Source organism: Artemia franciscana, chromosome 7, assembly GCF_032884065.1.
Source record: "Artemia franciscana chromosome 7, ASM3288406v1, whole genome shotgun sequence".
NCBI lineage: Eukaryota > Metazoa > Arthropoda > Branchiopoda > Anostraca > Artemiidae > Artemia > Artemia franciscana.
In genome coordinates this window covers 37,540,054-37,558,253 of record NC_088869.1, presented here as the reverse complement: position 1 = coordinate 37,558,253, position 18,200 = coordinate 37,540,054, and the positions used below count along the sequence as shown (strand labels likewise).

The following is an 18,200-nucleotide window of genomic DNA, read 5'->3' as shown; positions in this document are numbered from 1 at the left end:
CTTAACAACAAACTGCCGAACATTATTATTAAAGCAAAGCGAATCCTTCCTTCAAAAATTAGATGGCTCTAGCCCAATTCTGATTCCGATTTCTGAATTCATTTTCTAATCTCACCACGCTTATGCAAAAGCTCAATTTTGGTCTTGCAAATTTTTGCTACAGGCTTCACTGATCAAGTCTTATAGAAAGAGCAATTTTTTAAATGTATTTGCGATTTAATGTAGTGTTCCATCTCCATTGAAACAAATGCACAGTGACGGATAATCAAAATAAATGTGGAAATTTTTTTTTCCAGAAAACAAAATGGATAGAAGAGCTCAAAAGCTCATTAGACAAGATTTAAACACTGAAACAGGAACGCCTCATATTCTTTCCACAATCAACACAAAATAGACATTAAAACGCAGAGTTTTGTATATGACAATAACATTACATTACTACGGGAAAAAGAAAAACTACAAAAAACAAAACAAGAGATACCAGAAATACCATAAAGATGGAGGAGGTGTATGAACACTCTACCCCTATAATAAGTAGTTATTAACTTATTTAAAAACCCGGAGTAATCCAAGGACTTGCTGCAAGTACCTATGGGCACATGGAAAAAAAACCAAAAGAAAACTATGATCCTTTGAGAAGAAGTTTACAGATAACAATGGTTTCAGACACCATTGGTACCAAATGAGGGGGTATTTGCCCCCCTAGACTTTTTTGCCTCTCTCCTAGATTTCAAAAATACCTTTTATGATACTTTTATGGAAAATAACCCCCTTTTCACGTTTTCATTGAAGAAAACGAAAGAAAAACTGCCCCTCCGCCTAGATTCTGAAAAATAGGGTTTGCCTCCCCCCTCCAAACATTTTTATGAAATAGCGCCACTGTTAGATGCAAAAAAAAGGTAAAGGATACGGCATTAGACTTTACAGTCCGTACCGGCGGTGCTGATCTCCGTTTCTTGGCCCTTCAGCCAGGAAGTGCAATGGGGGATTGGGGGCCAGCCATCCTCTGCTTTCGCACACCCTTCCTGTTTACCTTCCCCAGATTTCTCCAGGTACCCATTTAGAGCTGGGTCGACTCTGGCTAAGCTTACAGAGTCACACCACTGACCCCCGTCCCAAACTGAAGAATTGGGTACACCGGGATTCGAACCCGCGTCCTCTCAGACAAGGGATCCCGAATCCAGCGCACCATCCCACTCGGCCTCGGCCAAGTTAGATGCAAAGTGGGATATAAATGCAAGTTTTGTTTTATAGTTATTAAGCCAAACGAATCTGAGCATTGTAAATATAAAAGAGGTTCGGGACCTAAATTAAAGGCTAACGAGCATATCTAGTACAGAAAGAATAAACAATTTACTGTCAATAAATACAAAGCACAGGCATGAGTAAAAGCAGTTATAATGAGAGGAAAGATCATAACACGAATCAATAGGGGAACTAATGGAAATAGATAAAAGGTAAGTAGAGCTATTGAAAATAAACTTTCAAATCCGAAAAGCTTGAATTAAATGACTATCAACCAAACTTTTATATTATTTAAAAATAACATTTCGAGCATCATTTATTTATATAACAAGAAAGTATGAAGAAACAAGAAAGGCGATTAAAATAAAAAGAAAAATATCGAGCCCTACATTTCTTCACGGTAAGAGGTAGAGAAATCAAAGTTAGCTGATGTGCAGAATTTGTCAAAATGTCTTTAGAATGATCTTTACAACCTATTAGAACTATAAAGGTCAATTTTATTTCCGACACTAAATGCAAATTCGGACTTAACAGGCAAGGCAGACAAGTCTGACTAATCCGTTAATTACCAACTATAGTCTCTACAGTTTTGAAACCAGTACAATGAAGCAAGTACATTTGTGAGCTGAATATGTCTGAGCTCTTAGAAGAATAAGACACTTTTCTAGGACAAAATAATTAATTGCAAGGGCTTATCCAGAAATTTAGAGGGGAGGAGGGTTTGTGGGGATTACAAAAACTAAAAATTTGATTATAATTTGTTACATTTTGATTGCATTTTGTTACGTTTTTATGAGTCGGACAAAAATTCCATGTCAACAAATGCCAGACTATGGGTTCCAACCCTTAGCCCCCCCTCCTGGATGAACCTTGCATATTGCCTTGTGGAAAAATACAAAACTATTAACTGGCTGGCAAACAGAATGATTTAAGACTGCTCAGCTAAAATTTATATAGGTTCTCATTATTAGATAAAATTCCCGATTGGGTGTTTCCTTACTATATATTCGGCTTTAAAAGTAATAGGTTACTTGTATGATATACCCCCTACCACTCAAGAAGTGAAGCTAGGTTAATCCTGGTAAAAATACGAAAGTATTATTTAAATATAATACTTTAGAAACAAATTTGGGCTATATATTTGCATATTAGGGGTGGGGTGGGGGTAAAGTACAGCGGGTCTGCATGCAAATGTGTTAGCTACAAAATTCTGATATTATGATGTAAGAATTGTTTTCTGATTTCACACTGTCCAAATACTTTACTCCCCACCCCCTAAAGTGCAAATATACAGCCAAAATTACATATTTCCCATCTATTCTGTCACTTTTCTTTGTCTTTCTTCATGCTAAACTGAAAGAAACTAGTAAAAGAAACGGGTTTACAGTACGTCAATGCATGAACAACTTGAGCGGTAGGGGATATATCATACAAGTACCGGTAATGACATTAATCTAGTCGATACTCAAGTTGTAAAAAAAAAAAGGATACAGCATTAGACTTTACAGCCCATACCGGCGGTGCTGATCTCCGTTTCTTGGCCCTTCAGCCAGGAAGTGCAATGGGGGGTTCCTGTTTACCTTCCCCAGATTTCTCCAAGTGCCCATTTAGAGCTGGGTCGACTCTGGCTAAGCTTACAGAGTCGCTCCACTGACCCCCGTCCCAAACTGAAGAATTGGGTACACCGGGACTCGAACCCGCGTCCTGTCAGACAAGGGATCCCGAATCCAGCGCACCAACCCACTCGGCCAGGACGGCTATTACAACATCAAGTTGTAATAGCCCTGGAAAATTGCTACATTTGTAGCCATAGTAGAATCAACTAATTGCCCAAACGCAAGCCTGAATTTGCATAATCAATGCATCATGTCCTTCCGCTGTTTAAGAAATGATGCATCACCTTACTGATTTGCTTCTGTCCTAAGTCTAAAATTTGCTCTCGAGTAATAGAAGCCATTATTAATGGTTCCAATTATGGCTGGAAACCGAACATTCATAATCACTGTCACCTGAAGGCAACTCATATGAATATGTTCTTTATTGTGTTATCACTTCACTGATGTATTCTATTTCATTTGGCCTAAACTTGAAAAGGCTTCTTGCTGCGGTGAGTTTTTATTGGTAGTGGTTTGAGTAAACTGTTAAATAAAACGACAGGCCAAAGAAGTTAATAAATTTTGAAGTGGGTACGTTAATTACAGACGGTTTTCAGAAAGCTAGGCGGACAACATCTCGTACTAGGTCGTCAACCATTTTTCCAGAACTTTTTTTTTGTCAAATTTACCCAAATAATAAGAAAAAGAAAAAGTGACAGGAGCGAAGGGGTGCTGACTTCCCACTACCTGGTGTACATGTCGGAGCGTCATGTGTGCTCCAAAGTGCTGCTATGCCTGGCACAGCTCTGCCACGCTTGCCACGCTGCCACACAAAATCCCAAAAACGCTGGACACACTTCCCAAAACACTTTTCTACCACGCGTGGCGCGCACCACTTGCTGTGCATTATTTCTGAGAGAAAGCAACCACTCTGACATGAAAAAGATCTACGCACCTTTTAGACGCTTTTGAAACCTTTTGAAAAACACTATGAAAATATTTACGACTATGCAAAGATAGAATGAAAAAAATACGAAGGCAGATAAGATTTGGAAAATTTTCCGATATGTGAAAGTCGTCATGGCTAAAGTTTGGAGAGTTACCCTCTAGCTAGAAATCACTGTTTATCAGACATAGGCTACGTTTTCTCTACACAGCCCTTTGTCATGATTTAATTGTCATTTTTTGAAAGCAAATAAGGGACCATTGTCCTCATCCCCGTAAAATAGTGTCAGTCCTGTCTTATTGTCACTAGACTAAGTAGAAGGAAAACCTTTTGTGCTAAATTCAGAGCCTAACAATTCGTTGGGTTACCAGTTTAATTTTGAATCACTTCTTAGAGGGTAAATTTTTCTAGCAGTTACCGGTGACCGAAGAAGAGAATTAGTTTTGCAACAGGGGGTCCCCCTCGATGACCAAGGCTAGGTGGAACAAGCAGGGTCATGTACAAACGGTTTAAATGAACTCTCAACCAATTTCTGAGAGTAACCAATTGAGGATAGCAACAAGTCAGATTCTGTGCTTTTGCGGAATTGGACTAATCTTAGCAATAGACACGGAGCACTTAATTATCAAATTGGGAATTAAATTTCAAAGAAAAGCAATTTAATGAATTTTAATGAAAAAACTGTACTTATGTGTTATACCAACCACACTCAAGAGGTTAAGTTAGGTTAATCCTAATGAAATATACCAAAAAACGATGAAAGTATTATACCTTATTAACAAAATTATGGAAGCTACAACCGAGAATTATGGTAAGCAGGACGCCCAGAATGCATTATAATGAATACCTAACCTAAACTAATCTAACCAGCTCTATATTAGATATTCAATTAAAATATACCTACATAGTAGTTTATCTCACTCAGACTAAGCTGATTATCCCCGAGTGCCCATAGAAAAACCGGTTTTTTCAACAGATCAAGAACAAAGTGTGGTCGGTATAGCACGGAAGTATCGAAAAGATATTTAATGTGCAACATTTTTCCTGCCAAAATTCGTTGTTTTATAGCCGGATAAGTCTCATTCATATGACTTTTGAATTAAATATAAGGCTCAAGCGTTTATGCATAAATTTCATTTTGATTCACATACCTGAAGGACCAAATTCCTCGCTGGGAAATACGTATTATATTAAAATTCTATCCTGTCCTCCTTCAATGTACGTGTATGATAAGCCGTTAAAAGGATAAATACCTTTTACTGAATCGAAATTAAGACGGACAATTTAGGACTCCTTAACTAAACAATCCCTAAACATAACCTCTCACTCAAAGCCACATAAGAAAAACTAAAACTTCTCTACTTATATTTGAATTAATAAAGAATGCAAGCCAACAGTTTCCGTGTGATGAAACAATGCGCGGGCGACGGCGGTATCTGAAAGAAGTTGGACAATTTGCAAAGAAGAGAAAAAAAGAGTTTAATGTGTATCACCACATCCCACTGCTAGCGAATAGTTGTTTTGTAAGTTATGAGATCATAAAATCTTTTCCTTTTTAAACAATTGTTGTACATTCCTATTCCTCATTGTGTGTAAAATTGCAAACGTGAAACTACCGGCAAACAGAAGTTTGACTGGTAAATAACACGGTGATTCTAAAGCTTTTGGCATCTATTTCCTACTAATACTACTATCACTTCACCGAAGGACCAAGCCAAATGAGGTCAACACAGCTACGCACGTTCCTCCTCTCTCGTAGTCTATTCAAAGCTTCTCTCTTTACACCCTCCCAAGAAGTTCCCATCTCCCTTAAATCTTTCTTTACGACATCCTTCCACACCAACCGTGGACGATCTGCTTTCCATTTAGCCCTAGAAGATTCGCCGAAAAGGACGAACTTTAGCAATCTGTCATCTAGCCATCTCGACCTTTCTCTCATTACAGCTCTAGAAAGTGGGATTGAACACCACTTTTCGCACAGCCTACTGTTTGAAATACGGCCAGTCAGCCGCGTACTCAAAACAATACGTTGGCAATTTCTCTGAAAAACACCTAGCAAATGGCTAGATGTTTAGCTTCTTTTTACTGATCAAAATTCATGAAAACAGCGGGCAGATACAATAACTTGTAAAAAAAAGGTTATTTGGTGTCACTTTCTGACTCATGCTTAAGAACTAATGTGACTGACTTAATAAAATATATCATAAGCATGAACCAAAAGAACTAAAGCACTTTTTTTTAACATGAAGGTATATGACATTAGTCTCTTTTTTTGCCTTTGGTGAAACGAATAGAGAGCATTTCACAATCAGCAAAATTGATGTATTGTTTCTTTTTCTTTTATTGAATGAATATTAATGGCTCTTACTTTAAAACCTTTTAATCCTATTTCTGCGTTTTTAATCAATTAATCCTTTCTTCTTGGTATGTCTTTGTGCTTATACACCTGACACATTTTACACTTGTTCCAGAATGAGCGATTGTGCTCCAAAGCGTCCTCTAGTAGATCTTAAGGGGATTCAATACCTCAAAATCATTTTACGAGCGTCAGCGTCAGCTAAATTTTCCCAGCACCGCAGGGGACTCCCAAAGCAAATCTGGTAAACGCAGGTAGAGCATCTTAAATGTGTTAACAGCTCGAAAAGCTAACAAAAGGCAAGCTTGAAGTAAAAATTGTCTATTAAACACAACAGGGAACTCCCAAAGCTGTAAAATTACACAAATGATACTTTCTTTGAGCAGGTTTTTAATATCTGAATGCTTCTATCTCCGGCAAAAAGTAGGAAACTTCAAAGGGTTGTACTATGATTTCTGGAGTAGGTGTCGGCTTTTAGTTTTCTGTCATTTATACGAATCTCTTATCCAAGCTCTACAAGTTAAAGCAAGACCACCTAATCACTTGTAAATCGTTTTGCCACAAACAATAAAAAAATCGTAATCAACGAGATAGGGTGATCCTTTAAGGTATCGAATCCCCTAAACAATTGGCTACATTTGCAGAGGCGCACTTACTTCGTAGGAAGCAGGGCGGACACAGAATTAAGTTTTTTGGAGGTGCACCAGCTGAATGGGTGAATGGGTCGATAAAACTGTTTGATTTTTATTTCATTTTAATTACTATTATACTCCGAGGGTAATATCTTCTCCCCTCGATTAGTACGTAAGAAGTGTGATGAGGTAGAGAGAGGGAGGGGGAGAAAGCAAAGCAGTGTTATTCAGCAATGCATGATGATTCAAGTAGTTCCTTTTAGAAGCTGTTTGTGGGAACAGCTGAAACCACTATTTTCCATCTTCTGACAAATTATGGGAAAGAAGATGCACTTTCTCCTTTTGGACTAGAAGATATTACTACAAGGATTCAATATCTTGAAATTCTTTCGGCAAGTCTCAGCGTTGGCTGACCGCCTAAGACAAAGGATCCATCCACAAATTTTCCAGCACCACATGGAACTGCTAAAGCTGTTTCTGATTCTTTTTTGGTGGGGGGGGGAAATGTTTTCAACACTTAAATGTTTTCAACAGTTTGAAGAGCAAACAAGAGGCTTGTTCAAAATAAATAAAACGTATAATCTTGTAAAAATTGCTAAACAAAGCACTGTCTATTCAATGTGAATATAATATAAATAGTATGCATTCTGTGTCGACAAGATTTCAATCAACGCGGGTAACACAACAGGGAACTCCTAAAGCCGTCAAATTACTCAGATACTGCTTCCTTTAAGGTGATTTTTTTTCCAAGCAGGTATGCTAGAATATTTTATGGATTGCTCTTTCCTGAACTTTAAAACGAGAAAATTTGCTGCGTTCAATTCAAAATAAAATTCACACTTTCTAATGGTGTAAGCTTCATTAAATATGAATTTTTCTATCTCTGGCATTGGAAGGGAAAATTTTGGTAGACTCGACACCACAAAAATCAATCTACGAGTCTCAGCGTCGGCTGAGAGTCTTAAAGACAAAGGGCCCATTCGCCTATTAACTTATTATTAAATTTAATGAATTAATTTAAAATTAAAGGGCCCATTCCAAATTAATTCTGGTTAAAGAACTGATAGGGGATTTTAAATGTGTCAGCAGTTCGAAAAACTAACGAGAGCCTAATTTAAAACAAAGATAATGCATAATCTTTAACTAGTTGCTAAGCGAAATGCTTTCTATTAAATGTACATACAGTATAAATAATATGCGTTCTGTGTCAGCAAAGATTTCAATTAAGGTGGTTACCGCCAGAGTCTAAAGCTGTCAAATTATTCATTGAAACTATTTTGAGATGATTTTAAAGTTTTCCAAGCAGGTAGGCCTATGCTATATATATTAAATCTGAATTGGTGTACTCCGGCACAAAACGGGAGAAGTTAAATGATAGTTGTAAGATTTCAGTGAAACTAGGTGTTAATCTTCAGTTTTCTGTTGTTAGTTTGGATTTCTTATACAAGCTCTACAAGTTATGGCAAGACTTCCCGATCAATCCTAATTAGTTTGGTCAAACAAACTAAAAAAGTGTGGGTGATCCTTTATGTCATCGATTGGCCTTATAGAGGAACACTAACTAGTTCGTCAATAAAGAATATTCCACATAATTAGCCTACAATTAATTTTTTGAACTGTACTTGTTAAGCATCAATAACCTACCATGGCTTCTTACAATATAATATTCCTATTATGCCAAATTACTCATCTTCCTATTATGCCAAGCTCTAATAAAAACAACTGTGCTTTGGCTATTCTAAATTTACTGTATTTTATCTACAACTATTGTGTCGGTGGCACCGGATGAATTTCCGATAAATCGCAGCGGGGTGGGACAATGGCAAACATGTTACCCATTGGACCACTGCGTTGCGCCTAGCTGAACATATTTTCAATTAGAATATGAAATCAGAGTGCAAAATGAAATATGTTTGTTAAAACACAAGAATAGAATATTCTATTCAGTATTCAAGTCTAATTGCTCTTTAATAATGATGATTCTATGCTGTAAACGTAATTCTAGAAACACATCTAATATTTGATGCAAACAGCTTACTTTTGTCATATTTTTTCAAGGTCTCACCCAAGGGAATTGGCTTATTTGACCCACCTCCTTGCCTACCTTAAAAATATAAACCATATGCGGTATACTTTGGTTGCGTAACGACTTAAAAAAAACAAATTGGCCATTTCCGTTCTTGACCCTCCCCCCCAAAAAAAGCTCTTTTGAAACTTGCCTTAACTTTGTATTATAAACTTACGACTAAGATGTTTATGCCTAGCTTGAACGGTTTGGCTTACATTTTTCATTCATTTGAAGTTGCCTAAATAAGTTTAGAATGTAGGCACCGGTTTCATTCTTAACTTGGCCATACTAATTGATAAGCATTTTTTGTCTCTCTTGTATTATCCTCTCACCTTACCAAAAGTACCCCCAAGGGTGAAAATGTCATCTACTTGAACTTAAAATATTCTCAAGAATCTCATTAAAAAGGCGGCACCAAATATCAAATTTCTAAACTAACTCAAAATGACTTAAAGTATTTTTATCCCATTAGCTGGTATAGTCGAACTAAAGGGAAAGGTTCTGTATCATTTGGCCTCAAAACCCTTTGCCGTTACTTTTTCATCGTCAATTATTCGGTCATTGCCAAAATTGCTATTACAAAATGTCACTGTTTTTCTTTCATCGGATAATTTGCCATTGTTTTTTTTTTTGTCATTGCAAAATATGCTATCGATTTTTTTTATTATCGAACGAAGTGGCCATTGTTTTTTTCTTCCATCGTAGAAAGTATCATCCTTTTTTCCTGTAGTTGGAAAAGGTCCCATTGCTTCTTTTCCGTCAACACAAAACGTCTCACTGATTTTCTTTATGATCGAAAAAAGTGTTTTTGTTTTTTCTTTAATCACAAAAATTGTCATTGTGTTGTCGCCATCGGATGAACTGCCATTCTTTTAATCTATCGTTATAAAAGAATCATTGTTTTGATATTATATCAAATTAAAAAAAGAAGTTTTTTTCAACTGAAAGTAAGAAGCAATATTAAAACTTAAAGCGAGCAGAAATTATTCCGTACATGAGGATGACTGTCCGTTCCTCAACTATCATCCTTCACACTAAAATCTTAAAGTTCTTTAAAATACTTGTCATTCAGCCAATGGCCCTTGTGCTCCTTCATCTTTCTTAAGGACCAGTGACAGAAAGTCAAACTTTAACATAAAGAGCGAGGGTTAAGGAAAGAGCAGCCTCCTTCATATACGGAATAATTTCTGCTCGTTTTAAATTCAATGTTGCTTCTTACTCTCAGTGGAAAAAGGACTTTTTAGTTTGATTTATGACCGTTTTCAAATCATGCCAGGAAATCCTCTTAGTTCAAAATTCCCCCCGGAAACTTTCTTTCTCATGGAAAATTCTACCCATGAAAATACCCCCGCAAAATCCCCCGTCCCAAGAGAAAATACAAATATTTCCCAATAACAAACACTGTATGTGAGCAATGGGCAATTGCTCACACTCCGAGGGACGATATGGGTCATATTAACCCCAAAGGCATAGTTATTGAACCTTTAAACTTTGCTGAATCGAATAACTATCTCAAAATATTGAAGGGATGTCTTTGGGGAACAAAGGAGTGTGGGAGGGGGGCTATTTACTTTCCCCATGTTCTTCTTTACTCAAAAAAGCTTAATTTCCGTTCAAATGAATCCCCTTCCCATTTTCTAGGACCATTCGCTCGATACTATCGCTCATAGGAAAAAAAAACAACAAATAAACATGCATCCGTGATCTTTTTTCTTCTGGCAAAAAAAAAAAAAGAAAAGAAAAAATCCAGATTTTTTAGTCAAGAGCTTGAAACCTCCACAATAGGGATCTCTAATATGCAGATTCTGATGGTGTGATTTTTATTGAGGTTACTTGACTTTTTTGGGGTGATTCCCCTCTTTTTTTAAAAAAAACAGGCAAATTTTTTCAGGCGCGTAGCTTTATATAGATAACATTAAACTTGATAAGTTATACATATTTGGAATCACCATAATAATCTATTGTTATTAAAATCCCGTTTTTTAGAGCTTTGGTTGCTATTGGGCTGAGTCGCTTCTTAGTCGTTCTTTACCATAAAGTGTTTGATAATTAATAATTGTCAGTTTTCGAATCAGAAACGGAGAAAAAATGACATCCATGGATAATTGAATCCACAAAGGTTGCAAAAAAACACGAACACTGGAAAGAGTTTTGTGAAAGAAACAAATTTAAGAATTGAGAAAATCTGCAAACTATACATGCAATTCATATAAAGAAGAATCATAATAGTCGGATATTCCAGGGAGGGGATAGCCCAGAATACATACCTGTGTCACTGTCATACACAGTCAAAGCCATTGAAGATTGTAGTCGCAGAAACCATGACCACCGAAGAAGAAGATAATAGAAGTTTCCTCCAAATTAAATTGTATTCTAAGAAAAATTCAAAATCTACTCTTATAGGAAACGATAGTTCTATAGCTTTTTGCAAGCGGGCCATTTTCTCTCTTTTTTTTTGCTGTTAATTTGTTTCTTGTCGACCCAAAAGGGATTGCAAAAAAGCGTAACCGTTTATTCGACCACCGGGCCAAGTTCTACTGTTTTTTTTTTTTTTTTTCTGTCATCGCAAAATGTGTTATTTTTTCCGTGATATGAGAAAGCACCATTTTTTTATCATCGCAATAACTGTTGCTGTTTCTCTATCATTGGGCAAAGTGCCATTCTCTCAATCCTTTGTTGCAAAAAGTACAATCGTTTTCTTTTTCTTTTTTTTTTATTTATTTATCTACTTGACTAATAGTTGCCAATTTTTCCAATGATAGACAAGACACCCTGGGATAATTGAATCCATGGGTGACTGCAATTAACACGTACGCTGGAGTGTATTTTGGAGGAGGTACAAATTGAAGGACTTAGAAAAACTGTGTCTTAAAGATACATATTAAAACTCTGTATTCTGGATAACGGTTGAGCTTGAGGTATCTACCTCTGTCATACCCTTGATAAGACAGCAAAAAATCATAATCACCTTAGTTTGTACCCATAAGAATCAAGCCTAAGAAAGAAGGCGATGCTGGAAATTTTCAGCAAAATCGAATTGAGCTTTAAAAAAATCCGTTTTGTACTCAGATCGTCTCTTCATCTTCTATTGCAATCGATTTGTTTCTCGTCGTCAAAATTATAACTACAAAAATTTTCGCTGTTTTTTTTTAGTCATCGGACAAAGCGCCGTTAGTTTTTTTTTCTGTCATTGCAAAAAGTGTCATCAATGACTTAGATTTATTCTTCAATTTCCTTATACGTTTCCGGTTAGCGTATTTCTGCCTGTGGTTAATTTCCGAATTAGTTCCTGCAATGCTTACGCATTCCGTGGGCTTCATCACGTCACTGACCACACAGCTTACTCAATACAGTAGTCAGTTTGAAGGATGTGCTATTGGAGTATCATTGCTTAGCCTACGCTTAAAGGACATTGCTGCTTCCGCTTAAAGACGTCCCTAGTAAAAGCCATTTTAATACAAAAATTGCCGAAATATTTTGGAAGATTTCAACACTCGATAACTGTTTGGATTCAGTTGATCCTGTTAATCAGACTGAGAGAAAAAAAAATCCGAACCGCAATAACCTGTTGCTCAACTAAGTTCCACTTGATACTGAGGGTACACAGAAAGAAAAGAAAAGAAAGAGGAGATAGGAGTACGACACGCGTCTCCACGATACGACACGAGTATCGACGTCAAGTACTACTTGTTGGAGCTCCCTGCCCCCTTTTCTTCCTTTTTTTCAGATAAATGACCTGTTTTCCTTTTCTTAATTACTTTACTTAGATTTGTCTACAATATAATTTTCAATTGTAAGCTTAATTCTCATCGTCAAGACAACCATTTTGCAAGAGAAAAATAAGTTGACTGGACTACAATTCTGTATGAGTCATCACACGGGCTTGCTAGATTTCAGGCCATTGATTCTGAATGCATCCACAGGACAAATTCAATTGAGAGTCTTGATACGTTAGGTTGGCCCATCTCACACTGAGCCACACCCAAAGTGCCAAGATTCCTTTTATGTGTTTAAATATTATGTTTTTAGTGTTTTTTGAGATTCCGTTTAGGGAGTCTGTTTTCAGAATTTATAGATGTATGTTTTGTTGAAATGACCGCTGGGAGAATACAAGTGAGTTATATTTCATACTAGCTGTTGGGGTGGCGCTTCGCGCCACCCCAACACCTAGTTGGTGGGGCGCTTCGCCCCCCCCCCAAGCCCCCCCGCGCGCGTAAGTCGTTACGCGCCATTGTAGTTGTGTCCCTGTGTCCCACCTGTGAATATAGATAGATTTATATATGTGTTTCAAACTACGTAAAAATTGCGAATATACAACATTTTTGGCTTTCCCACTACTGGGAGCTTTCCATTTCCAATTGCCAGCAATTGATCTGAAAATGTTTGACCAGAGTCATCGTTTTGCAATCGGACACGCATATTTGTAGTAGTTAATTTTAATATTTTTACGTGTGCCCATAAATTAGAATTTTTCAGGCAAGCATTCATTTCGTCTGCAGGAGTTAAACTACGTAAAAATTGCGAATATACAACATTCTTGGCTTTCCCATTGTCTGTGCATATACAAAGCCGTATGTACTAATAATGACGTCATATGTAAACGCTCTTTTTACAAACAAACAAACATGCATACACACAACTCGTTTTTATATAGATTACATAAAAAAAAACTAATTTTTTTAACTGAAAGTAAGGAGCGACATTAAAACTTAAAACGAACAGAAATTACTCCGTATATGAAATGGGTTGTCCCCTCCGCAATCCCTCGCTCTTTACGCTAAAGCTTTTAATTGTATTAAAAAGCAGAATTGTGGCAAAGAGTCAAACTTTAGCGTAAAGAGCGAGGGATTGCGGAGGGGACAACCCATTTCATATACGGAGTAATTTCTGCTCGTTTTAAGTTTTAATGTCGCTCCTTACTTTCAGCTAAAAAAACTAGTTTTTTTTTATTTAATTTCTGAACGTTTTTGAATTAATGCCTGTTTGATTTTGGCTCTCCACACATAAATTATTAAAATGAAATTTGCATATTAATTCCTTTTTTGGCTAAATGGCTTTCTCTTAGTTTTGATCAGACGATTTTGAGAAATAAGGGATGGGAAAGGAGGCCTAGTTGCCATGCAATTTTTCGGTTACATAAAAAGGCAACTATAAATTTTTATTTTTAACGAATTTTTCTATTAGTAAAAAATATACATAACTTAAGAATTATCTTACGTAACAAACTTTTATATTCTTTAATTTTTATTATGTATATGAGAGGGTTTGTACCCTCGTTAATACCTCGTTCTTTACACTAAATCGCAAGTTTTGTCCCAATTCTTTAAGAATGACCCCTGAATCAGAAAGGCCGTAGAATGAATAGTTGAAATTACTAAAAATACTATAGCATAAAGAGAGTGGTATTTATCTCCTCCTAAATACCTCGCTCTTTATGCTAAAGTATTTTTAGAACCCCTCACATGCGTAATAATCTCTGTTCGTTTTAAGTTTCAATGCTACTCTTTACTTTCAATTGAAAAAAAATTTTCCATGTTTATTTTTTCATTGTTTTTTATAGTAATTTTAGAAAATCCTGCGCCCTTTTCATTGAATTTCTGTTCCCCCATGACACATTTCTCCATGGAAAGATCCTCCCAAATAGCCCCCTCCCCTCAACCCCACCCCCAAAACCAAAAAAAATCCCCTGAAACCGACTGTACATTTCCCAATAACCATTATTATATGTAAACACTGGTCGAAGTTTGTAAGTTGCAGCCCCACCCCCAGGGACTTTGGGGGAGTAAGTCATTCCCAAAGACATAGTTATTATGGTTTTTGACTATGCGGAACAAAATGGCTATCTCAAAATTTTGATCTGTTGACTTTGGAGAAAAAATGAGCGTGGGAGGGGGCCTAGGTGCCCTCCAATTTTTTTGGTCACTTAAAAAGGGCACTAGAACTTTTCATTTCCGTTAGAATGAGCCCTCTTGCAACATTCTAGGACCACTTGGTCGATACGATGACCCCTGGGGAAAAGAAAAAAAAAACAAACAAACAAACAAACAAATAAACACGCACCCGTGATTTGTCTTCTGGCAAAAAATTCAAAATTCCACATTTTTGTAGATAGGAGCTTGAAACTTCTACAGTAGGGTTCTCTGATACGCTGAATCTGATGGTGTCATTTTCGTTAAGATCCTACGACTTTTAGGGGGTGTTTCCCCCTATTTTCCTAAATAAGGCAAATTTTCTCAGGCTCGTAACTTTTGATGGGTAAGACTAAACTTAATGAAACTTATATATTTAAAATCAGCATTAAAATGCGATTCTTTTGATGTAGCTATTGATATCAAAATTCAATTTTTTAGAGTTTTGGTTACTATTGAGCCGGATCGCTCCTTATTACAGTTCGTTACCACGAACTGTTTGATAGATAGATACAATACAAATTAACTGCGTAAAACTTGCGAATATACAACATTCTTCGCTGTCCAATTGTCGCTGCATATAAATATATTGTCAGGTTTACCGACCCTCGAACATGCAACGTACAATTGTCCATGGGAAAAACAATCAGTATTAAGATCTATACCACATTTTTCTAATGATTGACCTTGAGCTTTGTTAATGGTGATTGCAAATGCTAATCAAATTGGGAATTGCAATCTTTTAAATTGAAAAGGCAGATCCGTTGGAATCATGGGAATGCGAGGAATAAGGCCCTGTCAAGATTGTGGCCTCTATTAGGTTTTCCATTGTTTTTTTTTACGGCAAGTCGCGTGCCATTGCAAAGCTTTGGTGGGTTGATATTTCTTAAAAGTATTATTAATACGCCTATTTTTAGTTGTATTACGTGTGGTGGAAACCCTGAAAGATCTATGGAATTTAAAAATTCAGATGGATAATTAACCGCTTCATTTGGTTCCAAAACTGTGCCGACTGACTTGTAAAGGACTGCCTGGTCTCGAATCTTGGTCAAAACAATATTGTTGATTTCGTGGACGTCTATATTTTTGGGTGCGAGAATCGCTCTTTCACTTAGCCATTTATTATTTTTATAATTTTTTAGAATATTCGGAAATACTTTTTCAATCAATTCATTTTTGGACGTCACTAAATTACAGAAATAAGCAGGTAGTTGTATACGTCCTGAAATTGAGTCTATCGTATCATAAATGTCTTTTTGTTCCGTCGTTAACTTGGAAATGTTATTTTGTACATACGACAATAGATCACTCGTACTGTAACTTTGTTCACGATCCAATTCTACACATGTCGAAACAGCAGCGATACGGTTAGGTGAAGGCATTCCCAAATCCTGAAGAGGTTTGTTTGCCATACGTACGCACAAATCTTCTATAATAACTAAAGTGTAGTTATAAATTTCTGATGTAAAATCAAAAGTCATATCTGACGTCTCTAACTGTTTTCGATGGAATATATCTTCGGACATTTTTGACTTATATTTTTCCCATAACTCTGTAGGAGCTGATGGAGAGCAAGTTGTTAAAATGATGCCAAACAATGCACGAATTTGACTTGGGGTTGACGTTTCGCACGCGTCATTGATGCAGTTATCCCAGTGTTGGTCATTCTCCAATAAATTCAGAGCTTGGCATGCACTACGGTAAGTGTCATGTGTAGTACCGTTTACAGTTTTCAAATACTCAAAGGATGTCGGACCGGGTACATTCACCAAAAGCAGGCGTAGAAAGAAGCATTCATGTTGATTGGGGTGAACGGTGTAGAGTCTTCCTATCGTGGTATCTTTGAAGATGGTAGGTTGGCCGTCGACTGACTTACCCTGTTTTCGACGTTCAAATACTTTATTTTTAGTATTCCACGTGTAATACGAAGGCACTTCAGTATACAGCAGTTTTTTTTGCAAAAGAATCATTTTTGCAAAGCGAAAAAAAAGCTGTTAATTTTGTATCCGGTGGATTCAGGGCTCTTTGTTGCACGTTGGTTTCCGAGAAATAAACACGTTGACCATTCTGTAAATGTACCGCTAAGTGAACAACAGCTGGACTACGTTCATGTATCGGAAATGAAAGAATTCGCCAAACAGCTTCATTACTGCTTATGTATCTTCCAGCCTGATATTGTACGATTTCGTCGAAATCTTTGATTTCGGGCTGCAAGCCAAAAACTGCCATGTCACTGCCTTTGTTGACGTATTTACATATGTATTTGATTGCCTTTACGGAGTTACAGTATTCAACGTTTATGTGTGCATTAAATGTTTTTGATAATAATGGGGAATATGGAACAACCCACTGGTTATCTACTTCGATGGTGGTACCGTTGCCATTGTAGGTTCTTCAGTCATTTTACAATTAGACATTTCTCTTTCAACGGTCTTCTTACAATTAAAATTTGTCTTTGAACGATATTCTTAAATACCTGTGTCCTGGTCGTCATTTATATTCCCTGTGTCCCGGTCGTCATTTGTGTCCCGGTATCCCAGTCTGTAATTTCTCTTTGAGTGTCCCAGTCGTTATTTATATTCCCTCTGTTTCGGTCGTCATTTGTGTCCCGGTCTGTAATTTCTCTTTGAGTGTTTTTTCTTTTTAGTATTTTTTAGTTTTCTACATTTTTTCTTTTTTCAGTTTTCTTTTTCTTCTTTATTTTTCAGCCTCACTATGAAATACATATCGCCGAACCTTTGTTTTTTTAACTAAAATCTGGTAGGCATTGATGACCTTATCCAAGTCAAGATCCCAAACCCAATCATCATCGCTATCATTTTCAGTTTTGAAACAACTTATTTTTATATATATATATAGATAACTAGCTGTTGGGGTGGCGCTTCGCGCCACCCCAGCACCTAGTTGGTGGGGCGCTTCGCGTCCCCCCAAGCCCCCCCGCGCGCGTAAGTCGTTACGCGCCATATTAGTTATGCGCCATTGTAGTTGTGTCCCTGTGTCCCACCTGTGAATATAGATAGATTTATATATGTGTTTCAAACTACGTAAAAATTGCGAATAAACAACATTCTTGGCTTTCCCATTGTCTGTGCATATACAAAGCCGTATGTACTAATAATGACGTCATATGCAAACGCTCTTTTTACAAACAAACAAACATGCATCCACACAACTCGTTTTTATATAGATAGATAGATAGATAGATACAATACAAATTAACTGCGTAAAACTTGCGAATATACAACATTCTTCGCTGTCCAATTGTCGCTGCATATAAATAGATTGTCAGGTTTACCGACCCTCGAACATGCAACGTACAATTGTCCATGGGAAAAACAATCAGTATTAAGATCTATACCACATTTTTCTAATGATTGACCTTGAGCTTTGTTAATGGTGATTGCAAATGCTAATCGAATTGGGAATTGCAATCTTTTAAATTGAAAAGG

At 36.8% G+C, this 18,200-nt stretch overlaps 1 protein-coding gene across 7 annotated transcripts in view; it reads right to left on the bottom strand.

The window, feature by feature from the left end:
* The window catches only part of LOC136029234 (connectin-like), an 82,976-nt gene extending 77,806 nt beyond the window's left edge, over positions 1-5,170 (bottom strand). For 4 of the 7 annotated variants that reach the window (XM_065707460.1, XM_065707461.1, XM_065707464.1 and 1 more), the window contains exon 1: positions 4,938-5,142. The gene's annotated coding sequence lies outside the window, so the exon portion shown is untranslated. Of the gene's footprint in view, positions 1-4,937 lie in introns of all 7 variants that reach the window. The other 3 variants (XM_065707457.1, XM_065707463.1, XM_065707456.1) reach the window with 2 other exon arrangements.
* Positions 5,171-18,200: the final 13,030 nt, after the last annotated feature.